This window comes from Eubalaena glacialis, chromosome 16 (assembly GCF_028564815.1).
Source record: "Eubalaena glacialis isolate mEubGla1 chromosome 16, mEubGla1.1.hap2.+ XY, whole genome shotgun sequence".
Lineage (NCBI taxonomy): Eukaryota > Metazoa > Chordata > Mammalia > Artiodactyla > Balaenidae > Eubalaena > Eubalaena glacialis.
The window spans coordinates 57,527,172-57,544,685 of record NC_083731.1 but is presented as its reverse complement, the minus strand read 5'-3'; the positions used below and the strand labels follow the sequence as shown (position 1 = coordinate 57,544,685).

General features: G+C 35.7%; 1 protein-coding gene and 1 non-coding gene across 3 annotated transcripts in view; both read right to left on the bottom strand.

The window, feature by feature from the left end:
• DIAPH3 (diaphanous related formin 3) overlaps positions 1 to 17,514 on the bottom strand; it is a 571,929-nt gene that overhangs the window by 113,538 nt on the left and 440,877 nt on the right. The window lies entirely within an intron of this gene.
• On the bottom strand, positions 17,150 to 17,331 carry LOC133076686 (U2 spliceosomal RNA). The gene has a single exon (XR_009697578.1). It is a non-coding gene; the product is annotated as a U2 spliceosomal RNA (small nuclear RNA).

The window sequence follows — 17,514 nt, the reverse complement described above, 5'->3', positions numbered from 1 at the left end:
ATCATCTCAACAGATGCAGAAAAAGCTTTTGACAAAATTCAACACCCATTTATGATAAAAACTCTCCAGAAAGGGGGCATAGAGGGACCCTACCTCAACATAATAAAGGCCGTATATGACAAACACACAGCAAACATCATTCTCAATGGTGAAAAACTGAAAGCATTTCCTCTAAGATCAGGAAGAAGACAAGGATGTCCACTCTCACCACTATTATTCAACATAGTTTTGGACGTCCTAGCCACGGCAATCAGAGAAGAAAAAGAAATAAAAGGAATACAAATTGGAAAAGAAGAAGTAAAACTGTCACTGTTTGCAGATGACATGATACTATAAACAGATAATCCTAAAGATGCCACCAGAAAACTAGTAGAGCTTATCAATGAATTTGGTAAAGTTGCAGGATAGAAAATTAATGCACAGAAATCTCTTGCATTCCTATACACGAATGATGAAAAATCTGTAAGAGAAATTAAGGAAACACTCCCATTTACCATTGCAACAGAAAGAATAAAACACCTAGGAATAAACCTACCTAGGGAGACAAAAGACCTGTATGCAGAAAACTATAAGACACTGATGAAAGAAATTAAAGATGATGCAAACAGATGGAGAGATATACCATGTTCTTGGATTGGAAGAATCAATATTGTGAAAATGTGTATACTACCCAAAGCAATCTACAGATTCAATGCAATCCCTATCAAATTACCAATGGCATTTTTTACAGAACTAGAACAAAAAATCTTAAAATCTGTATGGAGACACAAAAGACCCCGAATAGCCAAAGCAGAACTGAGGGGAAAAAACAGAGCTGGAGGAATCAGACTCCCTGACTTCAGACTATACTACAAAGCTACAGTAATCAAGACAATATGGTACTGACACAAAAACAGAAACATAGATCAATGGAACAGGATAGAAAGCCCAGTGATATACCCATGCACCTATGGTCAACTAATCTATGACAAAGGAGGCAAGGATATACAATGGAGAAAAGACAGTCTCTTTAATAAGTGGTGCTGGGAAAACTGGACAGCTACATGTAAAAGAATGAATTTAGAACACTCCCTAACATCATACACAAAAATAAACTCAAAATGGATTCAAGACCTAAATGTACGATTGGACACTATAAAACTCTTAGAGGAAAACATAGGAAGAACAGTCTTTGACATAAATCACAGCAAGATCTTGTTTGATCCACCTCCTAGAGTAATGGAAATTAAAACAAAAATAAGCAAATGGGACCTAATGAAAGTTAAATGCTTTTGCAAAGCAAAGGAAACTACAAAGAAGATGAAAAGACAACCCTCAGAATGGGAGAAAATATTTACAAATGAATCAACGGACAAAGGATTAATCTCCAAAACATATAAAGAGCTCATGCAGCTCAATATTAAAAAAACAAACAACCCAATCGAAAAATGGGCAGAAGATCTAAATAGACATTTCTCCAAAGAAGACATACAGATGGCCAAGAAGCACATGAAAAGCTGCTCAATATCACTAATTATTAGAGAAATGCAAATCAAAACTACAATGAGGTATTATCACCTCACACCAGTTAGAATGGGTATCATCATAAAATCTACAAACAACAAATGCTGGAGAGGGTGTGGAGAAAAGGGAACCCTTTTGCACTGTTGCTGGGAATATAATTTGATACAGCCACTAGGGAGAACAGTATGGAGGTTCCTTAAAAAACTAAAAATAGAATTACCATATGATCCAGCAATCCCACTACTGGGCATATACCCAGAGAAAACCATAATTCAAAAAGACACATGCACCCCAATGTTCATTGCAGCACTTTTTACAATAGCCAGGTCATGGAAGCAATCTAAATGCCCATCGACAGATGAATGGATAAAGAAGATGTGGTATGTATATACAATGGAATATTACTCAGCCATAAAAAGGAATGAAATTGGGTCATTTGTAGAGATGTGGATGGATCTAGGGACTGTCATACAGAGTGAAGCAAGTTAGAAAGAGAAAAACAAATACCGTATCTTAACGCATATATGTGGAACATAGAAATATGGTATAGATGAACCAGTTTGCAGGACAGAAATAGAGATACAGATGTAGATAACAAACGTATGGATGCCAAGGGGTGAAAGTCGCGGGGTAGTGTGATGAACTGGGAGATTGGGATTGACATATATACACTAATATGTATAAAATGGATAATTAATAAGAACCTGCTGCATAAATAAATAAATAAAATAAAATTCAAAAATTTAAAAAAAACAAAACAAAAACAAAAACGAGGTTGCTCCTACACATAAATATAGATTAAGTTGTCACTCAGTATTGTCCCATTCCCCAACAGCCCAGACTTTGTTGAAACAATGAGCTGCTATTAGCTCGGAAACTGCAGGCTGGACCTAGAGTTGTCCTTCTCAGCTCTAGGTGAACTGTCACTAGCAAACTGACTAATAATGAATGCATATAATCAATGCACACTTTAGGGTTTTCTAAAAATTATTTTTTAAACGAAGAAATTTTCTAATGAAATTTCAGCCAATTATGTCTGCTCTGTTTGTTTGGCAGTTTTCACTAATGTTGAAAGTATGTTTCAAGCTAGTCTAAGTAAATAGTCTGGAAGGATATGGATTGAAAATGAATCTTTCCAATCTACTGGTTCATGCAGGCACAATTATTTTTTTTGTACTCTGGGGTGTGCTTTTTAAAGAACTTTTTATACCTTAAAAACAGCAATCTGTCCATGTTCTGCATTGCTAAAAATTTATTTCCAGTCAATAAGACTTACATTACCTATTTAACATCGTTTTTTATTTTATGTATCTGTTATAATCAGATATTGGAAATATTTTCATTTTAGAGAAAAACAAACATCAAAAAAGAACCAAAATGAAAAATATGAGCCAGTTAGCTGTGAATATTCCTGGAATTGACATCAACATTTTAAGACTTTTTTTCACATTGAAACCTGATATTAAAAAGTGAGAGAGATTACCCCCAGACCATTGTTTCCAAAATGTTCTTTCTCCAACTAGGGATATCTTATGAACACAATAATCATCTTAGAAATTTGTTTAAAAACAGAGAACCTACCCCCAGAGACTCTGCTTCAGTAGGTCTGGAATGAGGCTTCCCAATGATTATGACACACAGCAAGGTTTGGAACCAGTGATAGTTTTTCTCATTATGTATAATTTATAATTTATAGAGTGCTAGTTTCTGGCTTTTGACTAATCATTTTCATGTAATGACTGACAAGGAGAAAAATGAGTCTAACTTTTAAAAATTTAAACTTGAACTATCATCCAAAAGTTATAAAATCATGCTAAGTTTCAAAAAAAAAAAAAAGGAAAAAAGAATATATAATTAGTAGGTAGAATAATTAATTTTTCACCAGTATTCTTAGGAGCAAATTGCTTAATGCTGGGCACAATGAAAAAGAATGTTGAACTGTGAATAAGACATGTTTGGCTAAAAATAATTGAGAAATAACTGTAAAAATGAGCCAAACTGGGGCTTCCCTGGTGGCGCAGTGGTTGAGAATCTGCCTGCCAATGCAGGGGACACGGGTTCGAGCCCTGGTCTGGGAAGATCCCACATGCCGTGGAGCGACTAGGCCCGTGAGCCACAGTTGCTGAGCCTGCGCGTCTGGAGCCTGTGCTCCGCAACAAGAGAGGCCACGATAGTGAGAGGCCCACGCACCGCGATGAAGAGTGGCCCCCACTTGCCGCAACTAGAGAAGGCCCTCGCACAGAAACGAAGACCCAACACAGCCATAAATAAATAAATAAATTAAATTAAAAAAAAAAAAAGATTCAACTTAAAAAAAAAAAAAAAAAAATGAGCCAAACTGTAAACCACAAAACTACTAAAAAATATCTAACAGGTTGCCAAGGTGATCCATGTTACCAATTACCAATACATGGAAAAAAAAAAAAAAAACCGCCACCATTATTCAGAACTGTCAGTGAGGTGTATGTACTTAAGGAAGGGACTTCCCGATAATGTCCTGGGAAGGCTTGACTGTGGCATAGATCAAGAATCTTCTAATAAATACCCATATGAGGTACAGATTTTGCAGCTAGATTTTTAAATCAGGCTGCCTCTGTCTATGTATTGCTAGAATGGTTCATCAGCCTTCCAGGGAGAATCACAGTGGGACATACCTTCTTCGAGCTTCCTTGATTTAAAAGGAGGGACAAGGAATGAGTGGTTTGAGCTGGGTTTAAAAACGAATTTTAAAATTTAGGTCACTCATTCCCTCATTTTCCCAGTGGGGTGGTTCTTTTAAGCCATCAGGCTCTGTCTTCCCCGCTGACGCCCACCTCAGAAGAAATCTCAGGCTGAAATGGAGGGCCACCTAACTTCGTGAGTGCTCAGACACATCTCCTCTTGGGTTTCCTGACACACACCCTAGGAGGCGCTCTCTCTTTGAGAGGCCAACTATCTCACATGTGATCTATCATTTCAGGAAGTGATTATCCTGTCACCCACACCAGACTGAGGCCAGGAGAAGCAGCTTGGGCCCTGGATTCCATCTCCTCATATTCAGCTCCTCCTTCCCAGGTGATAGTCCTTGTTGTAAGACTCACTCCAATCAAGTAACCTGATTCTAAAAGCCTGTGTACTGTCACTTCCACTAGAAGTTGTTTGGGAATTCTTTGGTTTGTTTGGCCCAAGTGAGCAAGATGTTGGCATGCTGTATCACTAAAAACAAAGGCCTACAGAGGACCCAATAATACAAGCTGGGCTGCAGGTTTCTACACTGGGAGGCTCTGGAACACAATCAGCAGTTGTCTGGTTCTGCCCCTGGAAGAAAGTTGGTGGGGGCTCTAGGTACCACAAAGAGCCGGCTTTCTGGATGAGGTCTAATATTCATATGATGTGCTTTCAGAACACTGCTTGATATCAGAGCACTCCTCATCCCATATTCAGGTTTTAGGACTTTCATCTCTCTGGCCATTAAGAGAAAGAACTTTGGTTGAGTGAGGATGGATGGTCTACTCTGATTTCTCCAGAGGGCTACTGTAGACCAATCATGATGGAAATCTATCGTGCCATTTATCATCCAGTCCACTGCTAAGCTATATGTTAAGACAAATTCTCTCTACCAAAAAAAGAAAAGAAAAAAAATGGATGTGCAGCCTCATGGTAAGGTTAGACTTCATTTATTCTCTGAACACTATGGGAGAAGCCATGATTGGTAGTAAATTTGACAGTAAGGAACTCTGTTGACTGAGGAATTAAGAGCATTAATAATAAATAAGCTCTTTTCTCATTTATTATACTGAGAATGCAGTGTTTTAGAAGTACAACCAAATATTTTAAAGTTGAGGATTTAGTAAAAATAACCTTTAAAAGAATATTCCAAAAAAGCTTATTAAGGAATATCTGAGATACCTTGCATATAAAATTCACAAAAAAGATATATACATTTAAAAAATAGTATTTATTATATAGTTTATAGGTATTTTCTTGTCTTAATTAAAAATTATTAAAAGAAGAAAACAGTATGTCTTAGAAAATTTCAACAAATAAATTTCAAGTCTTTTCTCCTTGGAATTTATGGACTGAATATCTAACCAATGGGATGGGACTACTTTGTTTAGTGTTTGAAGCACACAAATGACTTATTATGATCACTATCATAGGACACTAATTTCTTTCAGGGCACGGAATGATATTCAGGTAGTTGCCTCCCTGGAAAGAGCAGGACAAGCAATAAAAATATTAAATACACATAGAGTTCTTTCAAGGAAAAAAAAAAACATTGAATTGAAAGGCCTTCTTTTCCTACTTGCCAGTAAAAAGAGGAATCTGTAGTTATGATAGGGCTATCTTTATACCAATTTTGACTATCTCAATACAAACAAATATAAAGCTATGGTGAGGAATAGCTTGCTAAAACAAGCCTATGATATTAGTTCCTCTACATTTTAAGGACATTTCAGCCAGGATGTACCTTTAGTCTATTCAATTAAGAGGCACATACGTTAAATTTATACCTAAAAAAATACTTTGAAATTTATTACTATGTTTACACAGTAGCTGCTTTAAAAAATCTCATGAACTTGACCATTTTTAAGGATCAATACACTTTTTTTTTTTTTTTTTAAATTTTATTTATTTATTTATGGCTGTGTTGGGTCTTCGTTTCTGTGCCAGGGCTTTCTCTAGTTGCGGCAAGTGGGGGCCACTCTTCATCGCGGTGCGTGGGCCTCTCACTATCGTGGCCTCTCTTGTTGCGGAGCACAGGCTCCAGACGCGCAAGCTCAGTAATTGTGGCTCACGGGCCTAGTCGCTCCGCGGCATGTGGGATCTTCCCAGACCAGGGCTCGAACCCGTGTCCCCTGCATTGGCAGGCAGATTCTCAACCACTGCGCCACCAGGGAAGCCCCCAAGGATCAATACACTTTTAAAGGGAAGATATAATCGTATAATTGTGCCTCACATGTTTTCTCTTACCATTATAATATTTTTTTCTTCCCCAAGTACCTTTAGCAATTAGGCTTTACAATGAATTATGAGCCAGGTTAATAACATTTTCTCAAATTAAAGTAGCATGATAGACCATACAGTTGGTAGATATCACTAGGTCATTTATTTTTCAAAAGGGGTCTGTTCTCATTTATGTTGAGTTGATTTTCAGTTTCAACTCATTTCTGGCAACTAAATCATAAGTCTCTAAAAATAAGGTTTTATAAAGAGAGGGGGGAGTTACCAGTATTAACTGAATCTAATACCTGTATGAATTACAATTGGTTGGTTCCAGACAAATGAATCATTTTACCTTAGGCCACAGTACTGCAGTTTCAGACCGAAATAAAAGGAAGAACCATTGATCTGTCTCCTACAGCCTCTGGGCATTCCAGTACTGCATTTAGCCTGGATAAACAGTTGTTATGATATGCCTACCACCTACCTCTGAGGGACTGGTGTCAAATTAATCTCCATGTCATCAGTACCTTCTCAACAGGTTTTAAACAGTCTTCTCTTTTTCTCTAAGTCCCAGATCAACAGTTGTCAGGGTCTGAGTCAAGCTGTGCTTCTGCCCACATAGTGGCACTGTCAGCTACTCAAATGATTTTTTAAGCAGAGCAGCCGGTTGCCTTCAGCAGCAATGCTTTTGGGGGCACTTCGTGCTGTTCACCCAGAGTCTCTGGCTGCTCTACAACTGTGCTAGTTAAGGGATCGACAGAAGGAATAACAAATGGCTACAATTAGCATTCGCCCTGCTCCCGCAAAATAATTTCATTGCTATGGCAACGGGAGTTGCCGAGACAACATCGGGCTTTGGCTGAGAATAGTGTACTGCATTATACCAAGTACAGAACAAAATAGCCAGAGATCAGGCTCTCGCTTCACGGCACAAAGATCTCTGCCACCATATTTAAGTTTAATTAACGAGAGCTGATTTCTTAATTTTGTAAGACAAGGTTCTGGCTGCTAATAGCCTGAAACAAAATATCATTATTGATCCATTCTTTTAAAACTCCAGTAAAATAATTAGAGTGATCACATTAGATTCGTCTTAACTTGATTTTTCTATTTCCTACCTTAAGAGAGGCAGCCTTTACTTATATTGCTGCAACAGTGTTATTTACAAACTCATTTTTTCCCTCAATCAGTTGCTATGATAGAAATGTATACAATGTTTGAAAAATTAACATGAGCTTCCTTACACCTGGATGTTCAACCAAGCCTTAGATGTGTGTAATTTTAGGAAGGAAAGAACAACAATATCTAAGCAATTTATATCAAGAGCTATAATCGTACAGTTATAGAAAATCATTTAAAATCAAACAGGAGCCTGTTTATCACTGTTTTTAAAGTAAACTTTTAAAGCAGAAAGCTGAAAATATCTTGAAATCGGTTTGGTAGTAGTACAAGTAAAATGGAAAAAATTAATCTAAATGACACAGAAATAAGCTACCTTGGCTACCATTAAATGGCTCTGCAGTCAAGCTACATAATTGGATCAGCCCCACTCATAGTCATGTAAACCATTCCGTGGATCTGATTCAGGAGCACTTTTTAATGAGCCATGAAGGGGAGGATGTGCAGGCAGCACGGGACAATGAGGCTAGTTGCTATTATTTGGCAGATGACGATCTTCTTTTCTAAAATTTTCAAAACTCAAATATTTCCCCCTCCCAAACCAACATTCCTGTCAGCACGGGACCAAATATTATCATCAATAATAACAGTTAACATTTATTGCATGCACAGTGTTTTGTATGGCTTGTTAAATTCAGTTTTCACAATTACCCTGTAAGGTGGGCATAATTTCCACCCACTGACATATGATGAAACCAAGGTGCAAAGAGATTCAGTAACTGCCAGCATATAAGCAGAAAAGCTGAAATTCAAAACTAGGTCTATCCTATAGTATTCTCTTTATTTCAGCTATATTGTGTTACACCACAACTACTAATGTAGTAATTTTAAAGCTTCAGTCTTTTTTGAGAACAACAGTAAGTACAAATTCTAAAATGGGAAAAGTCTAAATGAAAACAAAATTAGCAGTACATATAATAAGCATAATGATGCTCAATTTAGTCAGATTTCTTAATTATCTGGGGATGTGGATTAGTCGGTGTGAAGAGAGAGAGAAATGAACTCTCACTGAGCATATTAGCTACTGGTTTTGGTACAAAATGTCTGAAAACATACATATAAACAATCTGACCAGAAATTGTGTCCCTTAACTTATGTAGACATTTATTTTCATTTTATAAAAGATTATTTTAAATTTATTTATTTTTTTTAAATTTATTTTTGGCTGCGTTGGGTCTTCGTTGCTGCACGTGGGCTTTCTCTAGTTGTGGCAAGTGGGGGCTACTCTTCATTGTGGTGCGTGGGCTTCTCATTGCGGTGGCTTCTCTTGCTGCAGAGCACGGGCTCTAGAGCGCAGGCTCAGTAGTTGTGGCGCACGAGCTTAGTTGCTCTGCGGCATGTGGGATCTTCCCGGACGAGGGCTTGAACCCCTGTCCCCTGCATTGGCAGGCGGATTCTTAACCACTGCGCCACCAGGGAAGCCCATAAAAGATTATTTTAAAAAGTAAACACTTTATTAGTAGTAAATAGCTGTTAATGAAGAGTAAGATTATTTTATTGTCTGGTAGAAATAATCCTGCTTTATAGCTTTTAAATGATATCTCCAGAGTTCAGGTCATACAGTATTACTTAGCACTTCAGTTAATGCCAGGTCAAAGAACAAAAACAAATAATTTTAGAGTTAAAAAAATTGTTTATATATGTAGATAAATAACTTGACTAAGTCTAATTTTAGTCCAATCTAATGGTAAAGGGCAAATATTAGAAGACTTTCCAGGAAATTCAGCTTCTACTTTCATGAATCACTAGATATTTATTTATGTAATTCTAATTTAAGAAAACAAGAGTTTTTGTAAATCATTAAACTTCAGACAAAATGCAGTACAAAGTGCTCTTTTTTTATAGTCATAAAAAATGCTATAGTAATGGAAGCCTGAAAAATACAGTTTTTTATCAAGCTGATATTTTGGGACTCAAAACTGTATTACATAGGGAAAATTACTTCATTTTGAACATGTTTGAGCAGTGGCAGTATCGAGATTTTTGAGATAGAAAAACAACGTGTAAAATGACAGGGGAGAAAAGCAAGATCCTCCATGACACTGCCTGATGGCCAGTATTTCCCAAATAATACCTACGTTTAATTTGACCATAATTAAACGTCATTTATAATGAAATAAACACATTAAAAAGGTACATGCAAAGAAACTCCAGTGCAGTTGTAGCTTCTATTCAATTTGGTATAAATATGTTTCTTGTACTTATGGATATTTTAGGATAATAGAAGCAAAATTGTAAAATTTACAAAACTGTAAATGTGACATAAAAATGTGTTTCATCAAAAATGTGTTAGCTTTCAAAAGCTCAAAGAAATCACTCTTGATGTTTACTTATTTTAAGTAAATCAGTGGAGAAAAGAAGATGAAGTACATAAATTGCCTCCGCTTCTAACCCACCCCTTCCAATCTATCTCTATTTCTAAAACCCTCATCTAGGCCATCTCCAGCCTTCTTCTCCCGGGACACCTTCACTTTTCAGCTATTTTTAACCAATTTAAATACATGCTAAACTCAAGACAAAATTCCTCAGTTGATTGTTCCAATTTACTCTGTCACAAAACAGGAAGTAAACACAACTTTTGTCTCCATCATATCTTTCTGTACTCTAAATCATATTTTTGAGTGCATCTTCTATTCTAGAAAAAAGTAATCTGATTCTATTCAAGGATGGGCAGTTTATTGAAGGGATTCAGAGAACGGAATTTGCTGTCACATATCTGGGTTCAATTCCTAGCTCTACCATTTATCATCTTTATGATTTGGGGCAAGGATTACTTAACCTTTTTAAGCCTCTGAATGAGACAATGTAAATAATGTACTCAACAATGTCTAACACGTAGTAAGTGGTCAAATACTGGCTTCTTTATTCTTTACGGAATCTTATTTTTTGAAATAGATTCTCACTCCTCTCACCCTTTATGTCTGGGGCAATCTATTCTCTCTGTTTCTACCATTTAGCAATTAGCATCTTGTAGACAAAAGTCCTGAGTTTGAATCCTGGCTCTGCCACTCAGTAGTTATAATTATCTGCAAAAGAACCCTTTCTAATAATAAACATAGTACACTGAGAATGAAAATCTAAACTATTTGCTTACATAAAAACATGCTTACACTTGTAAAAACCAAAAGCTCCAGATTAGGGACAGATCCCAGACCAATCACCTCTGTGTCACTTAAATTGTTAATGATCAGTCTTGTCAAACCAAACCTTAAATACCTTCTACTATCAATTCCTCAATTAACTGATTCTTAATCATTACTATTTCTTTGAACTGTTGCTATGTGTTAGGCTCCGCTGAGAATCTTCCATGCATTATCTGACACAAATTTTTACAACAAACCAAGGCAGGAATGATTAAAATCACATTTTATGGATGACAAAACTGAGGCACAAGGAGCAAGTAACTTGCTCAAGGTTACACAAATAAGAGGCAGATGGTACTCTTGACCTCTATTCTCTACAGCCACAGTTAGTGTTACAATATCCGCCTGACCAATGAACTGTTGATTCAATGTTCAATTTTTGTGTTTAAATGCTTATATGTCCTGTGTTGTTCATGCAGCTTATGTTATATACACATTCTCCTTAGAGGTAGAACTACATAGAGTCAGATTCAGCACTTATTTTCAACTATTTAGAAGTCATGGAACTTGATTCAATAACACACAACCTCTAAGCACTAAATAAATGTTCACTGATAATGAAGAAAATGTGCACGGCCAGGGCAAAGTCAAGGTAGCATCACACGCATGCTAGAAATAATTTGCAATAAAATTATAAAATATTAAAACTTAATGAGTACAATCTCAATTAGGAAATTGAAAATCTGCTCATTAAACTTGTAGATGATACTTAGTTGGGCAGGGGTTAAACACTTTCGAAGAAAGAAATACAATTTAAAATGACCTTGATAGGTTAGAGAAATAGTTCTTCAAAAACAGATGAAGTTCAATTAAGAGAAGAACAAAACAGCATACTTAAGAACCAAAAGCATACCACACAGATAAAAATGGGAATGAGTAGCTAGGCAAATTGATGGGGGGAAAAAAGAAAACCCCCAAGCCACAAATGAAACAACCTGATTATCTGTTGGCAATATGGGCTATTCTTCTCTCTACCTATCAGTGTCTTACAACTCTGGCTGCACTTTGGAATCACAAGGAAAGTTTTAAAAAATATTGTTCATCATGGACCAATTAAATCAGAATCCATGGAAATAAGGTTCCATATTGGTGTTATTTAAAAACTCTCTAGGTGAATTTAATGTGGCCAAGGTTCAAAATGACTGGAAATTATAACCAATCATATCCTTTATATCCATATGAAGAGCCTTATGAAAATAATAACATAGCTGTTATGTGTGATCAGATAGTGAGATATATGTTCACAAAAAGAAACTATTTAATAAAAAAAATCTAATATTAATCAATCATGATTCCAAATACTCAAGAAACATGATGATCGAAGATCTGTGGTTCTCCAAGTGTGGTTCCTGGATGAGCAGCCTCTGGGAATTTATGAGAAATGCAAATTCTCATGCCCACCACAAACCTCCTGAATCCGTAACTCTGGGGTAGGCCTAGCAACATGTGTTTGGATAAGCCTCTCAAAGGATTCTGATAGATGCTAAAATTGAGAACCAAAGCTGTAAGCTAAGGAGTCAACTCTCTTCTGTTTTCTTACAGCATCTGTTTTCTATTATAATTACAGGATTGTTATATGCTTTCTTTTGTAAGCCATCCCAAATTCTTCCTAGAAGTAAGTAAGGTATATAAATTATAAATTTTTAAAAAATCACATTTTAGCAAAGTGCTCATAATGTACAATACCTTCATTACTGAAATATCTTTTATTAAAAGGATTCATGTGATAAATTCAGTGAAAAAAAAATCTGTTAAAGTTGCTGCCAAAATTGTCCCGAAGAAGTTTGTTGGTTGGCTCAGTTTCTTTACCTTTCAACAGGCTCTGCTGGCATCAAGTCAACTAAGTTTAGTCACAAGCATCTATACACATCTATTAGCTGCTGCCTAATGACCCCACAGGGAAGGAGGTGTGAGTCCACCTGAGATTCTAGCTTTCCCTTTACCACTTACGGGCCACTGGGATTTAGGTCTGTCTCTGATTTCCATCCCTCTATCTCTACCTCATTACTCCAATAAATCAAGAGTTGGTTATATGTATTGTTATTAACAACCAAAATGTAAAAATAAAACCTACTCCTGGACTAGCAGCATTGAAAAATCATCACAGATAAACAGTAATAATAACTGCTCCTAGCTGAGAAATAAGACAGAAGAGATAAACAACATTAAAATGTATGGTTTTTCCTTAATGGATGATATATTTTGATAAGAAATACTGAGAAAGTTTCTTTCCTCCCCCTCTGTTTCTGATCTCCCTGCCCCTCACATTTTGTCAGTTATAATAAAAGACAGAAAAAGATATAATTTAATTGCTAATTAAAAATGCAAAACAATGAGATACTATTTTGTCTAATGGCTGAAAATTGTGAAACACATCTAGTGCTGTTGAAGGTTTGAGGAATGGACACAGTCACTGGATGCTGGTAGGAGTATAAATTAGTATAATCTCTTCACCATTCCCACGTCAGTGTGGCAATATGAATAACAAAGCCTTAAAATTGTTCATATCTGTTAACTTGTCCTGAATAGATAGTGCTGTTTATTAAACGGTAAAAAATTTTAAACCATGTAAAGGTAAAACCCTAAAGAAGCTGGTTAAAAATGTAGGGCCCATCCTTACTATAGGATAGTCTAATACCACATTTTATAGAGAAGGAAGCATAGTAAGTAATGAACTTAAGAACACATACTTAGTAAACTACATATCTTTTTCCCCCTTCCATAAATTAGAATCAACATTTAAAAACTAAGAGTATGGTTCAACTGCTATGGAAAACAGTATGGTGGTTTCTCAAAAAATTAAAAATAGAACTGCCATATGATCTAGCAATCCCATTTCTGGGTATAGAGCCTAAAGAATCGAAAGCAGGATCTTGAAGAGATATTTGCACTCTTGTGTTCATCGAAGTGCTATTCACAATAGCCAAGAAGTGGAAGCAACCCAAATGTTCATCAACAGATAAATGGATAAACAAAATGTTGTACATATATACTATGGAATATTATTCAGCCTTAAAAAGGAAGGAAATCCTGACGCATGCTACAACATGGATGAACCTTAAGGACATTATGCTGAGTGAATATAGCCAGTCACAAAAAGACAGACACTGTATGATTCCACTTATATAAGTACCTAAAGTAATTAAGTTCATAAAAACAGAAAGTAGAATGGTGGTTGCCAGGGGCTGAGGGAAGGGGGAAATGGAGAGTTGCTGTTTAATGAGTTATAGAGCTTGAGTTTTGCAAGATGAAAATGTTCTGGAGATCTGTTTGTACAACAATGTGAATATACTTAACACTACTGAGCTATACACTTAGAAATTATTAAGATAGTAAATTTTATGTGTTTTTTTACCACAATTAAAAAAATGTTTAATTAAAAAAAAATAAAAACTAAGAGTAGCTTCTATTCATATTAATTCTGTATCAATTTAAAACTATCTTAATTAATATGTTGATATTTGACCTTGGAAGATATGATACATTTTTTGTTGACATATAAATGAAAGTAATCTTCTAGGAGAAATGTATACATTTATTCACTTAATCTGGATCTAACTCATCAATAGTAGAATCACGTGCATTGAACTGAATTTTTTCTTTGGTAATAGACTATGTATTCAAAAATAGTTTATAAAAAAAGCTACTCAAATTTTATCATAAAATTAAATCTAAATGCATTTCAAGTTTGTTACTTTGAGAGTTCACCTCTGATACACGTTTGTGAGTTACAAGTTGAGGACAAGGTTTTATGGCAATAGTTTACCACACTCAATATTTCCTGATTAATAGTAAATATTAGAGCATAATGGAATTTATACCAGGATTAGCGTTGGAAGGCCCAACTTCAAGACCCAGTTATGCCATCATGTGTTTATTCTTTCTTTCATGTATTCACATATTCACACATTCACTCATGTATTCACTCATTCACTCATTTATTCATTCATTCATTTTACAAATGGTTTTCTGAAGTTTTACCATGACATAGTCAGCTTTTCTAGAATAATGTTTTTGTAGTGTCCCCAGTTCAGTCAGAAAAGCTAGAGGGGCTCTGGATTGCTCTCACATGACAACAAGGAGGAAAAGACAATGGACAGGTACACCAAAGGGAATTTAACAGAAGAGGGTAAATAGGCAGCAGACTCTACAACATGCTTGCTCTTTTAACATATATTGACCAGACCTGTCATTCTAAGGTCTCTCACTAGAAGATCTGAGTGATGTAGAATATTATATTACTAGAAAGTAACACAGTCTTTCCTTTAATGGGCAGTTTGACATGGAGTTCTAAGTTGTATCAAAATCTATTTATTCTCAATATGAAAAACACCTACAAGCCAATAGAAAAATATGCAAAAGACTTGAATAGGCACGTCACATAATAAGATATTCAAAAAGCCAAAAGAACATGGAATGGTATTCAAGTTACTCATGAGGGAAAGGCAAATCAAAACCACAATGAGCTATCCTACCAGAATTGTTGAAATGAAAACTCTCATACACTGCTGATGGAAGTATAAACTGGTACAATCATTTTAGAAAACTGTTGGTCAGTATCTACTAAAGCTGAAGATACACTTATCCACTGAAACAGCAATTACACGTCTAGGTATATTTCCTTTTTTTTTTTTTTGGAGTATAATTGCTTTACAATGTGGTGTTAGTTTCTGCTGTACAGTGAAGTGAATCAGCTATATGTATACATATATCCTCTCCCTCTTGGACTTCCCTCCCTACCCCCATCTCACCCATGTAGGTCATCACAGAGCACTGAGCTTAGCTCCCTGTGCTATACCACAGGTTCCCATTAGCTATCTATTTTACACATGGTAGTGTATTTATGTCAAACCTATTCTCCCAATTCATCCCACCCTCCCCTTCCCCCTCGTGTCCACACATCCATTCTCTAGTTCTGTGTTTCTATTCCTGCCCTGCAAATATGTTAATCTGTACCATTTTTCTAGATTCCACATGTATGCGTTAATATACGATATTTGTTTTCCTCTTTCTGACTTACTTCACTCTGTATGACAGACTCTAGGCCCATCCACATCTCTACAAATGACCCAATTCCATTTCTTTCTATGGCTGAGTAAATTCCATTATATATATGTACCACATCTTCTTTATCCATTCATCTGTCAATGGGCATTTAGGTTGTTTCCACATCCTGGCTATTGTAAATAGTACTGCAATGAACATTGGGGCACATGTGTCTTTTTGAATTATGGTTTTCTCAGGGTATATGCCCAGTAGTGGGATTGCTGGGTCATATGGTAGTTCTATTTTTAGTTTTTTAAGGAGCCTCCATACTATTCTCCATAGTGGCTGTATCAATTTACATTCCCACCAACAGTGCAAGAGGATTCCCTTTTCTCCACACCCTCTCCAGCATTTATTGTTTGTAGGGCACAAAAACAGAAATATAGATCAATGGTACAGGATAGAAAGCCCAGAGACAAACCCATGCACCTATGGTCAACTAATCTATGACAAAGGAGGCAAGAATATAAAATGGAGAAAAGACAGCGTCTTCAGTAAATGGTGCTGGGAAAACTGGACAACTACATGTAAAAGAATGAAATTAGAACACTCCTTAACACCATACAAAAAAATAAACTCAAAATGGATTAAATACCTAAACGTAAGACCAGACACTATAAAACTCTTAGAGGAAAACATAAGAAAAACACTCTTTGACATAAATCACAACAAGATCTTTTATGACCCACCTCCTAGCGTAATGAAAATAAAAACCAAAATAGGCAAATGGGACCTAATGAAACTTAAAAGCTTTTGCACAGCAAAGGAAACCATAAATAAGACAAAAAGACAACCCACAGAATGGGAGAAAATATTTGCAAAGGAAGTAACAGACAAATGATTAATTTCCAAAAGATACAAACAGTTCATGCAGCTCAATAGGTATATTTCTGACAGAGCCAGAAGACATGTATAAGAATGTTCTTAGCACTATTTGTAATAGCCCAAATCTAGAAACAATATAAATATCCACGAACAAAAGAAAAAAAATTCACATATTCAGAGTGGAATGCTAAATAACCATTAGAACAAACAAATTACAACCTCACACAACAACTTGGATACAAAGTGTAAGATTATATTTATAAAAAGGACAAAGTAAGTGTAGTTACTGCTGTCACAGTCAGGATATGTGTGGGATGTGAGGTTATGAAAGGGAGAATCTGGAAGGGGCTCTGTGTTTCTAATAACATTGTTTCTTGATCTGGGTATTGGTTACATAGGTAAGCTTACTTTATGAGCATTCATCAAGCCAGATACTCAGGAAGTGTGTACTTTTCTATATGTTATTCTTCTATATACAGTATACATTTAAAATGCAGTAAGAAGTATAAGAGTATAAGAAATGTTTAAACAAAACAATATAATACTTCCCAGTGCAATGAAATGCATAGTGCCAAGTACTTTACTGAAACAAAGAGAGGGCTTTGCTGAGGCAGTAATTTGAACATTTATAAGTCTTTTATTCCTGATTTTGAAATACTAATAAGAACAGATACTACACTTTATCTTAGCCAAAAGGCTGAGAAGCAATAACTGAATCACTTTATTGTACACCTGAAACTAACACAACATTGTAAATTAACTATACTCCAATATAAAATAAAAATTAAATTAAAAATTTTTTCAAATAATAAAAAATAATTTTACTTTAAAAAAGAAAGTAGAAATAGTATTTGGTATTTCTTGAAAGAGTACAGTGAAGGGTTAAAGAAAA